The sequence below is a fragment of the Falco rusticolus genome, chromosome 3, assembly GCF_015220075.1.
Source record: "Falco rusticolus isolate bFalRus1 chromosome 3, bFalRus1.pri, whole genome shotgun sequence".
NCBI lineage: Eukaryota > Metazoa > Chordata > Aves > Falconiformes > Falconidae > Falco > Falco rusticolus.
Window position 1 is genome coordinate 94,289,923 of NC_051189.1, and position 13,233 is coordinate 94,303,155.

A 13,233-nucleotide genomic window follows, 5' to 3' on the forward strand; every position below is an offset into this window, starting at 1 on the left:
CTGGACATCTATGCCATGCTCTCCCCCTCTCCCTCATCGATCAGTCACAATGCATATTTATTTGTGTGATAGTGAAGCAATCTGAAAGCAGATGACTTGGAAACATGCTTAACATCAAATCTTCTGAAAGCCTTGTAGCGTTGCTTCACCCATCTGTATTGATTCTTGTGTAATACTTGGAGTCGCTGTGTGAAGGACACGTAAAATGCTACAAAAAGGACATTTCAGAGACCTTATAAGATTTTACATCTGCTGGCTACCTTGGCCACACTCAAGTCAGATGTTGAGTGAGTTGTCTGTAGCAGCGAATCCTTAGCTTGGCACTGTTACTGTTTTCACAGAACCTAAGGCATGGGTGATATGGACGTTGCTGAGTTTACTCACCGTCCCTTCCAAACGTCTGTCTGTCTGCCCTGCAGTGCTATGGCTGCAGTCCCACTGGGGAAGGTCCTTGAGGAAGGTCAGTGGCACCAAGAGTTACGGAGCTGGAGATTTGAAGGCTGGCACTCTGTGGGAATAGGATGAAGAGGGAGGATCCTTAGAGACAGTGCAAGGACAGCTTATCTGAATCTTCAAGGCCATCTCATTTCTGGACAAGGGATGCTGGTGTCAGGCTCTGGGCTGGTCTTCCCAAAAAACACACACACTATTGTGTGTGCGCTGCCTGCTTGGGTTTTACCTTAAAGAGAAAGGAACACCGCAATGGGAAATTACAAATGCCCTCATACAGGCATGCAAGGGAGGCTGATTCTAGCACCTTTTGTCCCTCCACAACAAGCCTGGTGGTTAGATCTTTATGTGAGCTTCTACCATCTTGTCTGCCTAACCTTCGAGCAATGTATGGCCCCTTCAGCCTTCTTCTGAATTGCATTCTCTACCCAATACTCGTTCCCATCATTTTCCTGCTGTTTCTTGAAGTTTTCCTTTGAAAATGAGCTGATATGTTATGGAAGGCAGGGTGAGAGGGAGATGAAAACTGAGTTTGTTGGCACTTTTTTTTTTTTAAAGTAACAGTTACTTTCCATTAATAATCTCTACCAGGCAGTGAATTCTGAAACCCATTAGCTAGTATGATAGCCCGATACTAATTTGTAGTCAACAGTTATTTGTTGTATGCTCATTGTGAAAGTATCTTGCATACTATTTCACCAGAATGCTTCCACCCCCCTGGTCAGCCATCTGTGACATCCTGATCCGTTGTGTAATGATGAAAATCGTGAGTTACTGCCATCGTGCAATGAAAAGACGGCTTAACTAGATAAATAATTTGAAACTCAGGTGAAGTGAGGTTTGGATTTTACAGGTCAGAAGGGTTTTGAATATCTTTTTATTATTCTGTGTGCAGTATTGCAAATGCTCTTGACTGGAGATGCAAATGATATGTAAAGTTGGGGTTGTGCTTCCTGGTTTTCCAACAGAAGCAATGGATACACTTAGAAATTCAGTAATTTAACCTCTGGATTACTTCATCTGTGTTTGCTCATTGTTTTATGAATGCAGATGTTGTTAGAGATACGGTGTTAAAGAAAAGAACCCTTTGTCACTACCTGTTGCACGCAGTACAATTTAAATGACATAGTGGGAAAAGCATATTAGGTTTCAGTATAGAAAGGTTGGGACAGTGCCACTCCTTTTCGGGTGGGAGAATCAGATCATGGTCATCTTAAATTCAGCAGCAGTTTTACTGAGTTAAGTCATTCCAGGATTGGGCCTGAAGTGACCTGTTCCTCTAGTTCTTTTGAAGTTTGTAACAATGAACAGTCTGCCCAACACTGTGGTATTTTGGGAGCTTATTCCAAAAATTAAAGCGTTATGAAACATACCCCTGTATCTTCCACCTGCACCTCAGGTAAAATTAACTTGGATTTTAAGCCAAAGTAAACAGACATGTTCTACAATGTTATAAAAATCATCATGCGTTATCATCTTCTTTTGCCGCTATTAAGTTTTATTTCACATGTAAGTTTGCTCTTCTCTTCTTGACTTTCATTTGCAACGTCTGTTTAGGCTACCAGCATTTGGGGCAATTTATGTCTTCTGTATATGTGAAAGGTATAAAGGCCTATGGTACATACAAAAGTACCTAGAAATGCCTGCTGAGGTGATGTCTCTGGTTGGAATTAGGGTTCATTTACATTAAACTAAAAATAGCCAGCCTCTGCCCTCTATTAAAGGATGTTGATGGAGCCAGGAGGGAGGGAAGAGTAGAAGATTCGGAGAACAAGGGAGCAGTAGCAGAGAGAGCATCGGCACATGCCAGGAACCAAAGCAGTCGCTCTGGTCCAGCCATGCAGATGCACGGGAGTGAATGCTACGTGTATCCGCACCTGATATTTCAGCCCTCAGGACAGACAGCAGGAGTATTCTGGTCAGTCTTGACTGCCTAGTCACAGTCCATCAAGTTAGCTGTAAAAACTTCTGTTTCAATTAAATATAAGCTCATTGTATTTTCACACAACAGTTAATAAAATAAAACTCATTAGGAAGATAACGTTTAGACTAGAGCAAGTGATATTTTTTTAAATGTCACACTGAAAACCACATTTCCTTTAATCAGCATCTGCTCTGTGTTAGACTGCCTATAAAATCCAGTGCACTGTTGACAATAGGGGAAGATGAAAACAAACAAACAGGAAAACTACAAAAGACATGGTATTAACTTCAAAGTGCAATAATCCTCCTCTTTCCTTGGCATTTGAAAAATGTTTTTATTTTTAACCCTAAACGACTTAACTTTCTTTCCATCAATTTTGAATTTGGACAACAAGGATGGAGGGGTGATGGAAAGAAAGTAGAACATTGCATGTGAATTGAAACACAAGTTTAGGGGACAAAAAAAGAAGAGGATAATAAAACAGTCTGAATAAATTAAAGATATTTTTTAAAGAAAATCAGCTCCATCTTTTTGGAACACTGGTTGTACACAAAGGCTTGCAAGGACAGAAATAGTGACATCTCTGTGTAGTTTGTACTTGTATAAATAACATCAGTGTTTCTGCAGGAACTTAAACATTTAATATGGCTAAATCATGAAAATTGTGAGAGTACACTGTGAAAAAAGGAAAGAATGGGCTCTGTGTGGGTTTTTTTCTTATCTAAATATACAACCATAGTTTATTTTTCAGTAAATATTAAATGTTGAGATAAAACTTGTGTAGGTGACTGAGTGTTAGAATAGGCTAAAAGCAAATTATCATGAGCCTATTGTATTTAGGCAGTAAACTGCTAAATACCTGGAGTGAAGGAAGGCAGGGGACTTCCTTAATCATTAAACTAGTGCTTGAATATGGAGGATAATCACATCATCTCTAATCCCATTCACAAATATATCATGGTCCAGAGTTAAGATCATTGTGGTTTTGCTCCCCTCTATTACTATTCGGAAATATTTCACTGCTCTAACTGATGGTTAGAAATCCTTGTGTGATTTCCAGCATAACTGTGGCTGGTTTATACCTATTTGTTTTGTGTCAGTGCTGTCCTTCAATGTGAATAGCTTTCTTCATCCCTGCTGCGTAGCCCCCGATGCATTTATAGACAGCAGTCATAGCACTTCTTAGCTCTTACACATGCAGTGCTGTGTTGGTCTCCTCTAATACAACGGGTGCTCCTTCCCTTCCATAGTTTCTGCTCTCTACCTGCTCTTTAAACAAACTGATCATAAACATGTTTGACCAAACTGGGGCTTCATGGTCTTTATGAGTCTGCCTGCACAAATGCTTAAACAAGGGCTCTTGGGTTTTTTTCTACTTCTGGAAATACTTAAAGCTGAAGCACCCTGGGATAATACTGCTTTCAGGGACTCGGTGGTGACTGATAGTTGACCCGAAGTTGGTTACTGCAACTGTTTCTGCTTCTTTATCTTCTCCACCTGATGATCCCATAGTTTATGGGAAGAATAGTTATCAGTAATTCCTTAAAGGATAGCAAACACATTTCTTCTGAGGTAAGTTCAGCATCTAAGTAGCAGGCCAGGCCTGGTGGCCAGGCCCCTGTCTTAGGATGGGATGGCTTCTCCTCTGGAGATACCCATTGCATTGCTTTCTCTGTTGGCTGAGGCACTAGACTTTCAGCTGTCCATCAGTGAGGTGGGACGAATGCTGTGCTGGCGCACTCTGCCACTTCTGCTGCTATCACATTTGTGCTGGTCGTCAGTATCACACAGCTGTCTTTTGTGTGACCACCTCTTCTGTGACAGCCACCATCTCCTGACTGTGTTACCAGCAGACCCATTAATATTTTCTCGATTACTGATCACTAGAGTTATTCCAAGGTCCTGCTGGAGACCCTGCATGAAATACAGGTCATATATAATAAGATGCCAATTTCAGCCCTGAGCTAAAGCCTAGGGACTTGAGAAAAAGCTCCCACTGGCAAAAGACACTGGTTTTGCTTTTGCAGGCAGCACTATGAAATAGTAGACTTAACCAAAAAGAGGCTTTCTATTGTTAGGTTTTGATTTTGACAACGTGCCCGTTAGTGTTTTAACAGTAAATTCCCACAAAAAGCTCATTCATCCCATAGGTGAAAAGCCTTTTGCGGGCAAAAGTTAAAGACTAGTGCAGCCATCTATTTGTTTTCTATTTCAACCCAAATGGACTATAGCAGACTTTCCTGAGTACACTTATGGGAATAGTGGAGGCCACATGACTTGACGAACGAATCTGTGTACATATAAAGCACAGTTGTTGGGAATGTTTTCACTGGTTTTCTCTAAAGTAAATGTCTTGATATTAGGTTGTTCAAATTGTATAATGTGAGGTAGGAGATAAGGACAAAATTTTCAAACAGGCTGTAGGAGGAAAGAATTCTACAATTCCCCGTTATAGGATTCTGTTGTATTTACTACAAACTATTACATGCTGTTGCTGAAGGAGAAGTCATTGCTAGCTAGCACATATTTGCAATAGAGGCAAATCTGGTAACAGAGGATGCCTCTCCTTTTCTGATGGCCATTTGTGGTAGCGTGTACCAGAGGACTGTGTCTCTTGCTAATGCCCACTAAAACTGCTACTCTGAGTAGTAACAACTTAATTGGACATTTGATTTTATTTACTATAACAAACATAGAAAAGCGCTTGAGAGCTCTAACAAGCAGTCTTAGAAGCGGTTGCAAATCCTGTGGGAGCGCTCACCTACATAGTTCACGCATCCTGTGAGGAGGTATGAATGTTACAGGCCTACACATGCCACTCGTCTTGGCATGCCTGACAGCACGCTGAACTGGACACGGGAATGCCAGAGCATGTGAGGGCTTGTTCCCCCATCACATCCCAAGCCCTGCCTCCGTGTTCTCTGTACAAACAGCAAGTTTGACCTGCTGCAAATGGGTCTTGCTTTGAGTGGGGTTTGGGCCAGATGCCCTCCAGAAGTCCCTTCCAACCTGAATTATAATTCGATACATCTATTTATTGCTGGTTTTATTTTACCTTCCTCTGAAGCACCTTGATGCTGTTTACTAAGGCAGGATATTGGACTAAATAGGTTTGAAATATCATCCATCCTGGCAAGTCCTGTATTTCCATGTGCAAACAGGATTTATTAGAAACTCAATACATATTGAATGTATGTCTTTAGGGATCTCTTATTTACTTTGGGCAGGTAAATATTGAATTGTCATGTCAAGGTATTTGACTGCATTTTGGAACATAAACTAGAGGAGGTTAATGGGAAAAAAATCAACACCAATGGTAAATGGTAACACACGTTACTGTATACCCCTTCTGCCTTTGCAGGTGTGTGTTTTGCATAGTTACACAAAGCAAACTTCATAGTATCACAAGCCTCGAAGAAGTGAACAGGAGTTGGGAGGGTGCTTTCGTAATCTTGTCAAACTTGTTTGTCAGTTCTTTTCCCTGCCAATTATTTCAGTTACTTTTCTTCTCTTTTTTTGGAGGGGGGGGAAACCTGCTAGTCTGGCCTCCTTTTTTCTCAGTTACACTCCAGATGAAATCCTGACTGTTGCAACTTTCATTGCCAATGTGAAATATCATTGGAAAGCTGATACACTCTGCGGGGTTTCCCACAAGCTGCTCCAGTGCAAGTAACAGGAGGAACAGGAGTGTAAGGGGTGTCACAGAGTGCAGCTGCCCCACGATGTGCCTGGGGCCAGTGGAACCAAGCTTGCATCCTGGTGCTGCACTGAGGCATCTTTTTCACCCACTGGAGGCACATTAATGACTTGCTCATGGGAATATCAAGGATGGTGTATGTGAATGGTTGGCTGAAGCAGCATCTGTAAGATAGCTGTTTTCAAAATAGGGTGATGGCTTGGGGATTGTTTTCCTTAAAACCTTATCCAAGAGTTTTGGGGCTTTTTTAAGAGGAAAAAAAATTAAAAGGATGACATTTCACTCCCCCTCACATAAGTTTTAGTTAGTATCCCAGTGTCCTATGTCATATTAATTTTGAGAATACCTATCTTTGCTGGTAATATCAGGAGAGGACTAGAACAGCGTCTCACAAATTTTTTTAAAATCAATACTTCCATTTTATTTCAAGATAATGCATGCTGCAATTGCTGAAGTTTGTACCTTTGTATTGCATCTAAAGTAGATAATGTGGACATTTTTGGATACACTGAGAAATGTTCTTTCTGGAAGTCTGTAAATCAGCAGAAATTGGTGTAGGAAGAATTCCAACTCACACTTTTTTTTCAGACCTTGAGATTTGCAGGCAAGCTTATACAATTATTACCAGCCCATACAATATGTAGGATTACTTTTTAAGTTAGAAACTAATGGTACTATTGTTGCCAAGATAAGTAACACTCCATATGAAACTTTACATATCAGTTGACCTGCAGTCTTTGTTTTTTATCTAAACATTTATTTATTTTTTTTAATGAACACTGCTCATTTAAAAATGTACACAGGAAGGAAATAGTTGTTTTTACTGATTAAAATGTATAGACTCTCTTTTTAGCCTTTCTGACAGTGCCATTCTCTGCTCTCCCATCACAGCACAAAGAAACACTGTTATTTACCCTGGGAAACAGGTGACTGAACTTATAAAATTCACTACAGGACAAGATGTATTGAGGCCTGGCAGAGAATGACAAATTCTGGCGGGGTTTGCCAAGAAGAGACATATTGATTTTTAAATGATTAATAAGGAGAATATAATTGTATTTCATTAAGATGGATGGGATTTCATTTAGTCTGTCTTCTCCTTTTCCACTTCAGATGCGAAAGGAAATCAAGTCATCATCAATGGCACCTTGTGTTAGCCTGCCATGGAAACGAGGTCATTGACTGAGTAACAGAAGTTTCTGAGAGGCTAGTCTGGGCTTTAATGGAGTTACTAGAATAGATAACATGGCAAAGATAACAGCACTGAGTTTTTCTCAGTCTTCTGAGAACAACCAGGACTAGGAAGACATTGATAACATCCTTGTTCTGGACCTCGATGCTTTTCGAGTTGCATAACATCCCAAGTAAATTGAGTTGGGCATACAAATACACGGGATTTCTCATTTGTTTTTATAAAGTTGTTTGAATCCTGAGGGACCGATAGGCTGAAAAGGGGAGGAGTTAAAAAATCCTATAATGCAGATGTGTTCTTGGAAGCCTTGTCAAGAATATCAGTTTATTCTCAATCCTAAGTATATAATTAACTTGTCTGTGGATTTCTGTGGATTTTAGGACTGTACTTCCACCGTCACCTGACATTGAGGGCTTTGTCAAGGCAGATGTTCGATTTTACATCATCTTTTCAAGCGACAACAAATAGAAGATGACAGACTTTCCTCTCTGTTTTCCAGCACATGTGCCCAGGATGCTAACTCACATTGCTTCTGACTGGGTCTTGTTTTTACTTTTCCTGTAGACATCCAGCTTCTTTCCAGAAGAATTGTAGTGATTATTCAACTGCTCACATGGCAGCGGCTAAACTGCCCAGGTATGGCATCTTAAGGAAACGGTTTTCATTGCATTGCCAGTTTCTATGTCCCAGCATTTCAGTAGCCCTTGTGCCATCAATTGAATTGTACCTGCAGTTGGGGAGTTTTCAGTCAGAGCCTCCAAATAAAGTATTGGAAAGATTTTAGCAACAGGTGAGCCTAAATGAGGGATACTGGCTATTAATTAGCAAAAGGTGAAAGAATATATTAGTTAAGGAATTACTAGGTAATGAAAGGAAGGTAGAATGAAGGATTAAGAATGCTTAAAGATGATAATTACATTTATATGGTCCTACTAAGTTAACAAATTTATTACAGTGCAACAGTGCAATTTTCATATTATTTTGGATGCAGTTAAAGACATGAAGGACATCGCTTTACTTCTGCAGACAGAAGAAGTTGGATTTTTCAGGTCAGCCAGTGTGATGGTGGATGGAGATGCAGGGATATAGCCTTGTCTGATTAATTTAAAACTAATAAAACAAAAAATTAGTTTTGGATTGAACAGGGGGAGAACAGATTTTCAGGTATCATAGGTGAGTTAATTATCTCAGAACAACAACTCATGCATTCAGGCACAGTAAAATGCAGTTTAAAACTACATTTGAAAACATGCAGCATGTGATCGAGCCCATTTTTCAGGGAAGAAGACTAAGACAACAAGGTGGAGTGAATTATGTTCTGAGGCAGGTCAGGAAGGATCCATGAGTTTGTTCCTTGAGCTAGACATTCAATTACTATAAGACTTTGAACAAATCACTTAGGAGTCATGCTAGAATGGAGATGTTGGTGTTTGTTTACATGCTCCCTGTGTGAATTAAACAAGGGTTTTTGTGCAGTTTCCTGTAAGAGTCAGTTGCTCTATCCTTCCCGCAATGCAGAGCACAAAAGTATGTGTATTTGCATAGCTGATAATGGAGAAGGAGGGGAACTTTGTTTTGCATATGCAGGGCTTCTTGCTTCTGTGGAGGCTGAGGAGAGCAAGATATTCTCAGGATATGCAAATAAGGAGGAATGGGAGGAATCTGGGTGTAAAATGCAGACCACAAGCTTATTCCATGTCTGTGGAGATGCTGGTTTTGAAAGAAAGTAAGAAAATGGTATTGATGAAGCTCTCAACCTCTGCTGGCAGAGACTGCATAGTGGTCTCATCCTCCCAGTTGAAATACTTACTGATCCTGGAGCCACAGTTTCAAAGGCGGGCAAAGTTAAGGTCTCCCTCCCAGCGGCTTCCTCCGGCTTGCTTGGTGGAGCTGGTAGCCCAGGCCTTTACAGCTGAAACTATATTCACTGCATGCAGCTGGAAAATGAGTTCTGTTGCATTTTGTAACACAAATGGTTTCATCCTACACCTGCACTGTGATAATCCAGCTGCTTGTGTTAAGTACCCAGGAGATGGCTTTGCTGGTATAGAATGTGGTATGGTTCTCTGATGGGGCATTTGCAAACTGATGTTCTGCTGGATAAGAGGAGATATATACATTTAAAATGTTATTACAGAATAGCCTAATTCACTAAGACATGACTTATCCTGACAGATTTCTAATGAAACATCAGAAAAGGAGCAAGTCGTGGCAGCAAGAGAAAGGACTGATAATGTGGTCTTGAACCTGGAGCTGGACTGTGGTCACTGCAGCAGATAAGAAATTTTCAGACAAAAATGTCTTTCAAAACAAAAATATGGGTTAACAAAACCCCTAAATTTGGGGTAATAAATACACCGTTTTGTTTGAAAGTGTCTCATTTTAAGCAGAAATTCTACTAACAAAGAGACACTTTCATTCTAAAGTAATGCATAAACTGTCTATTAAATGCAGTCTAGGGTGTGATGAGGTTCTTATCTGTTCACTGAATCAAGCAGGGAAGGTCCTGGGGTCTGAGTCTTCTGTCTTCCAAGTTAGCAGGTATTCTGGGGCGGTGAAGATAGTTTCTCACTTGTTGTGCATGAACTTTTGGTAGACTTGAAAAACTTGAAAAGTTTCATTCAAAAAAAGGATGAAATAATTTTTCAGACTCGGAGAACTTTTGTGGTATGGGAAAAACACCTAAGACCTTGCTTTGCTAAGGATATAATCTCTGAGTTTGCCTCAGATTCTTTGGGATAGTCAGCCAGTCATCTCTCACTGTATTAATTATTTTTCTAAGAAAGATCTGGTACTATTCTCCTACCTCATCTTATCTGTATGGACACTATTCCTATAAAAATTCTGACTGTATGTTGAACCCAGACCAGTTTTAAAGGTAATCATCACCTAATTATTTTTTGTTCAGTTAAATCCTTTATTCTTGCTTTTCCCTTTTTTACTTTCTTTCCTTATGAAGTCTACAAATATGCATTCTAGTCTTCTCTATTTTGTTTAGAAATGCCTTGGCAATGTCTGAGATGATTTCTCATGGCCTCTAACATCAAAACTGAAGGGATGAAGAAAGTAGATATTTAACAAAGTCTTTGTTTGTTCTGTGAAGTTAATTAGTCATTCTTGACCGTCAGATTAGATTAAAATTAAATATGGGTCAATTAACACTTGTTACTTTTGTTAGCTTCATTTCTGACCAACTATGCTGAAATTACCACTGGAAGTCACAAGTTTATTTAAGTAGAAATTAAGATGCAGAATTAGCTTTCTCATTTTTACTAAAATCACAACTTTTTTTCTTTTTTTTTTTTTCTGAGCTTAAATCTGTTAACCCTTTTTTACTTGGTAAGGTGACATGTTTAAATAGGAGGCAGAAATGTAGTATCACAGAAGAATAACACCTTTTTTGTCTTGAAGTATATATTAATAGATTTGTCTTCCAAGCATTTCTTAACCTTAGTGGTTAGTACACTACCCTGACCAAACGTTATTGTCTGCACGAATCACATACATTAGCATTTCTTATTATATTGCTACAATTATCCAGTTTTGGAACAAAATCTTACACTTGGTCCCTAACTTTGAGTCATGTGCTGTACCTTAACAAAAAAGATCATATACTTTGTTTTTGCTTGTAATCAACAAGTTAGATCCTTACCTTCTTCCTGGGTGACCAGATGCCTGCTGTTCATCAGCTCACTCAGTACAGTGCCGTTACACCAAGCAAGCCTCTCAGGTCTGAAGTTTTCCTTCCTCATATTTCTGTTGAGCTGAAAGCCAGGATAAGGTCTCATTTCACTTTATTAGAAAAATGCAGTGCAACATCTAACATTCGCCAACTTGTTTATCACCTTCTCTGTTTTCACCTTCAGAGCTTGTGGGATGTCACCGTTACTGCACTGGTTATCATGGAGACTGCTCATTGAGGCAGGCTTTCCACTGGTGGATGTAATGTCAAAACAAACAAACAAACAAACAGAAAAACCAACCCAACCCAGTGTTTTGGGTTAGAAATTATTTTCAATGTTTACGTTACAATTTTTCATTGAATGCTGCTCTGGTTTCCCCACCATTTTTTCCATCCTCCCTTTCAGTCCATAATTTATTTTTATTGGTTACAGTAAGACTGCAGGCTTTTCTACAGCTGAGCACAGCTGCTAATGTTTTGCTATTGATTCCACATGTTAGCTGAAAAGTGTATAATAATCTGTTTTAATCATTGCCTTTGGCTTTTCCTCTTCCCACTATGAGAAGTGCCCTCTGCCTCTGGCCTGGCATGGCCATAACCAGAAACTGATCCTAATTACATCAAACCGCTCTATGCCAAAATGCCCAAATAGCCGTAACGTGTTTGAATAACAACTGTTGGGAGACATAACTCTGTCCAGCCCCCTGGAAAATGCTTCGAATTATCAACTGTAGATGTGCTGACAGGAAGAAAATCGTGCGGGCATGGTAGGAGGCTAAGCTACCTCTGGCCCGAAAGGGAATACCTCAGCGGTACAAATGTAATGCTATTTAAGACACCCCCCCCCCCCCCCATCCCCCCCCCCATCCCCCCCCCCCCGCTTCAAATCCCTGCAGCTCTGAGGAAGCTCCAAATTATAACAGGGGTCCTAAGGGAACAGCACATAATCAGCCCTGCTGAAAACATGTTGAATAGTGCTAAATAAATCCCAGGTCTAATTATGTTACCGAGACTGCATGGGGACTGCACATCTGGAAGTCCCCCCAAAAAGTCCTGTGGTAGCTGCAGCGAAGCGCAGTCAGCTGCTCCAGCCTCCCTGCAGCTCAGCAGCCATCTCCAGGAAGGAGCTGTGGGAGTCCCCACACAGCGAGGGAGTAGCCCACATCAAGTCACCGCTTATTTAACCTGTCAAACACCTTTCCTTCAGTCTAGGAGGCACCTGCCCAGGCTGGCATGAGGACCAGCATGTTGCCATTGGATGGGAATGGCTTGCTGCCGCCGAGGCGCAGAGCCCTCACCAGCTCCCCAGCACTCAGCCCATCCTCCTCAACCCCAGCACTCCCTGTACCGAAATGAGAGAGGCAACATGGGGGTTTCTCTGCAAATACAGATGATGGGGGGTTGCTGAAGCAAATGAGAGCTTTGCCACTGGCTTCCCTGGGGCTGTGTCTCGACCACCGTGTCTTCCAACACCAGCAAGCACTGGGAGAACGCACACAAAATGCTCGGCACCCTGCACAACCTTTACAGAAAATGACTGCTTTTTGCCTCAGGAAGCGTAGTTCCTCACCCTGACGTGAGTGGCACCTTTCTGAGAAGCCCTTGCCACTACTGTCGTGATCTTTAGGGGCAAAATGTCCTGCCTGGCAGAGACCTCACCACTGGCAGCTGGCTCAGACTGTATGGCAGGTCTGGAAATAAAACTTCTAATTCAGGATCCTGAATTTTCTCACGCTTCCATGGCTTTCATCGGTGATGCTGAAGAACGATACCAGCAGACATGTATCACCAATACCTAGAAAAAGCTATTTAAAACTATTTGCATTCTTTTTTTGGTTTTGGTGTGTTCTGCTTCTGTTGTTTAATTAGTTGGTTGTCAGAAAAGAAGGTGACACACTAATTACTTTTGTAATTGTTATACTGGTATAGTGCTCATAGTCAATATTGCTGTGGTCTGCAGTAAGATTTCTGTATTGTTACATATTACTATGCATCAGTGATTCTTGATGATATATGAAGTGATTATTACTGTATTTTTTAACTTCCTAAGGAGGCCTGGAAGCACCCTGAGAATGCAAGTGCTAATTATGCAGACCACAGAGACAAATTCTTTCCTCTTTGCTGAAATATATCCATTAGAAAACAGTAGAAACCAAAAAATTTTGGATAGTCAATAGTAGCTCTGTTTAGTGTTTAGAAGAGCTTGTGGAGGGTATTATGTATTGCTAAAACTTTGCAAGAAAATAAATTTAAATTTCTCTGTTCTGTGGGATACATATAGCTATTGT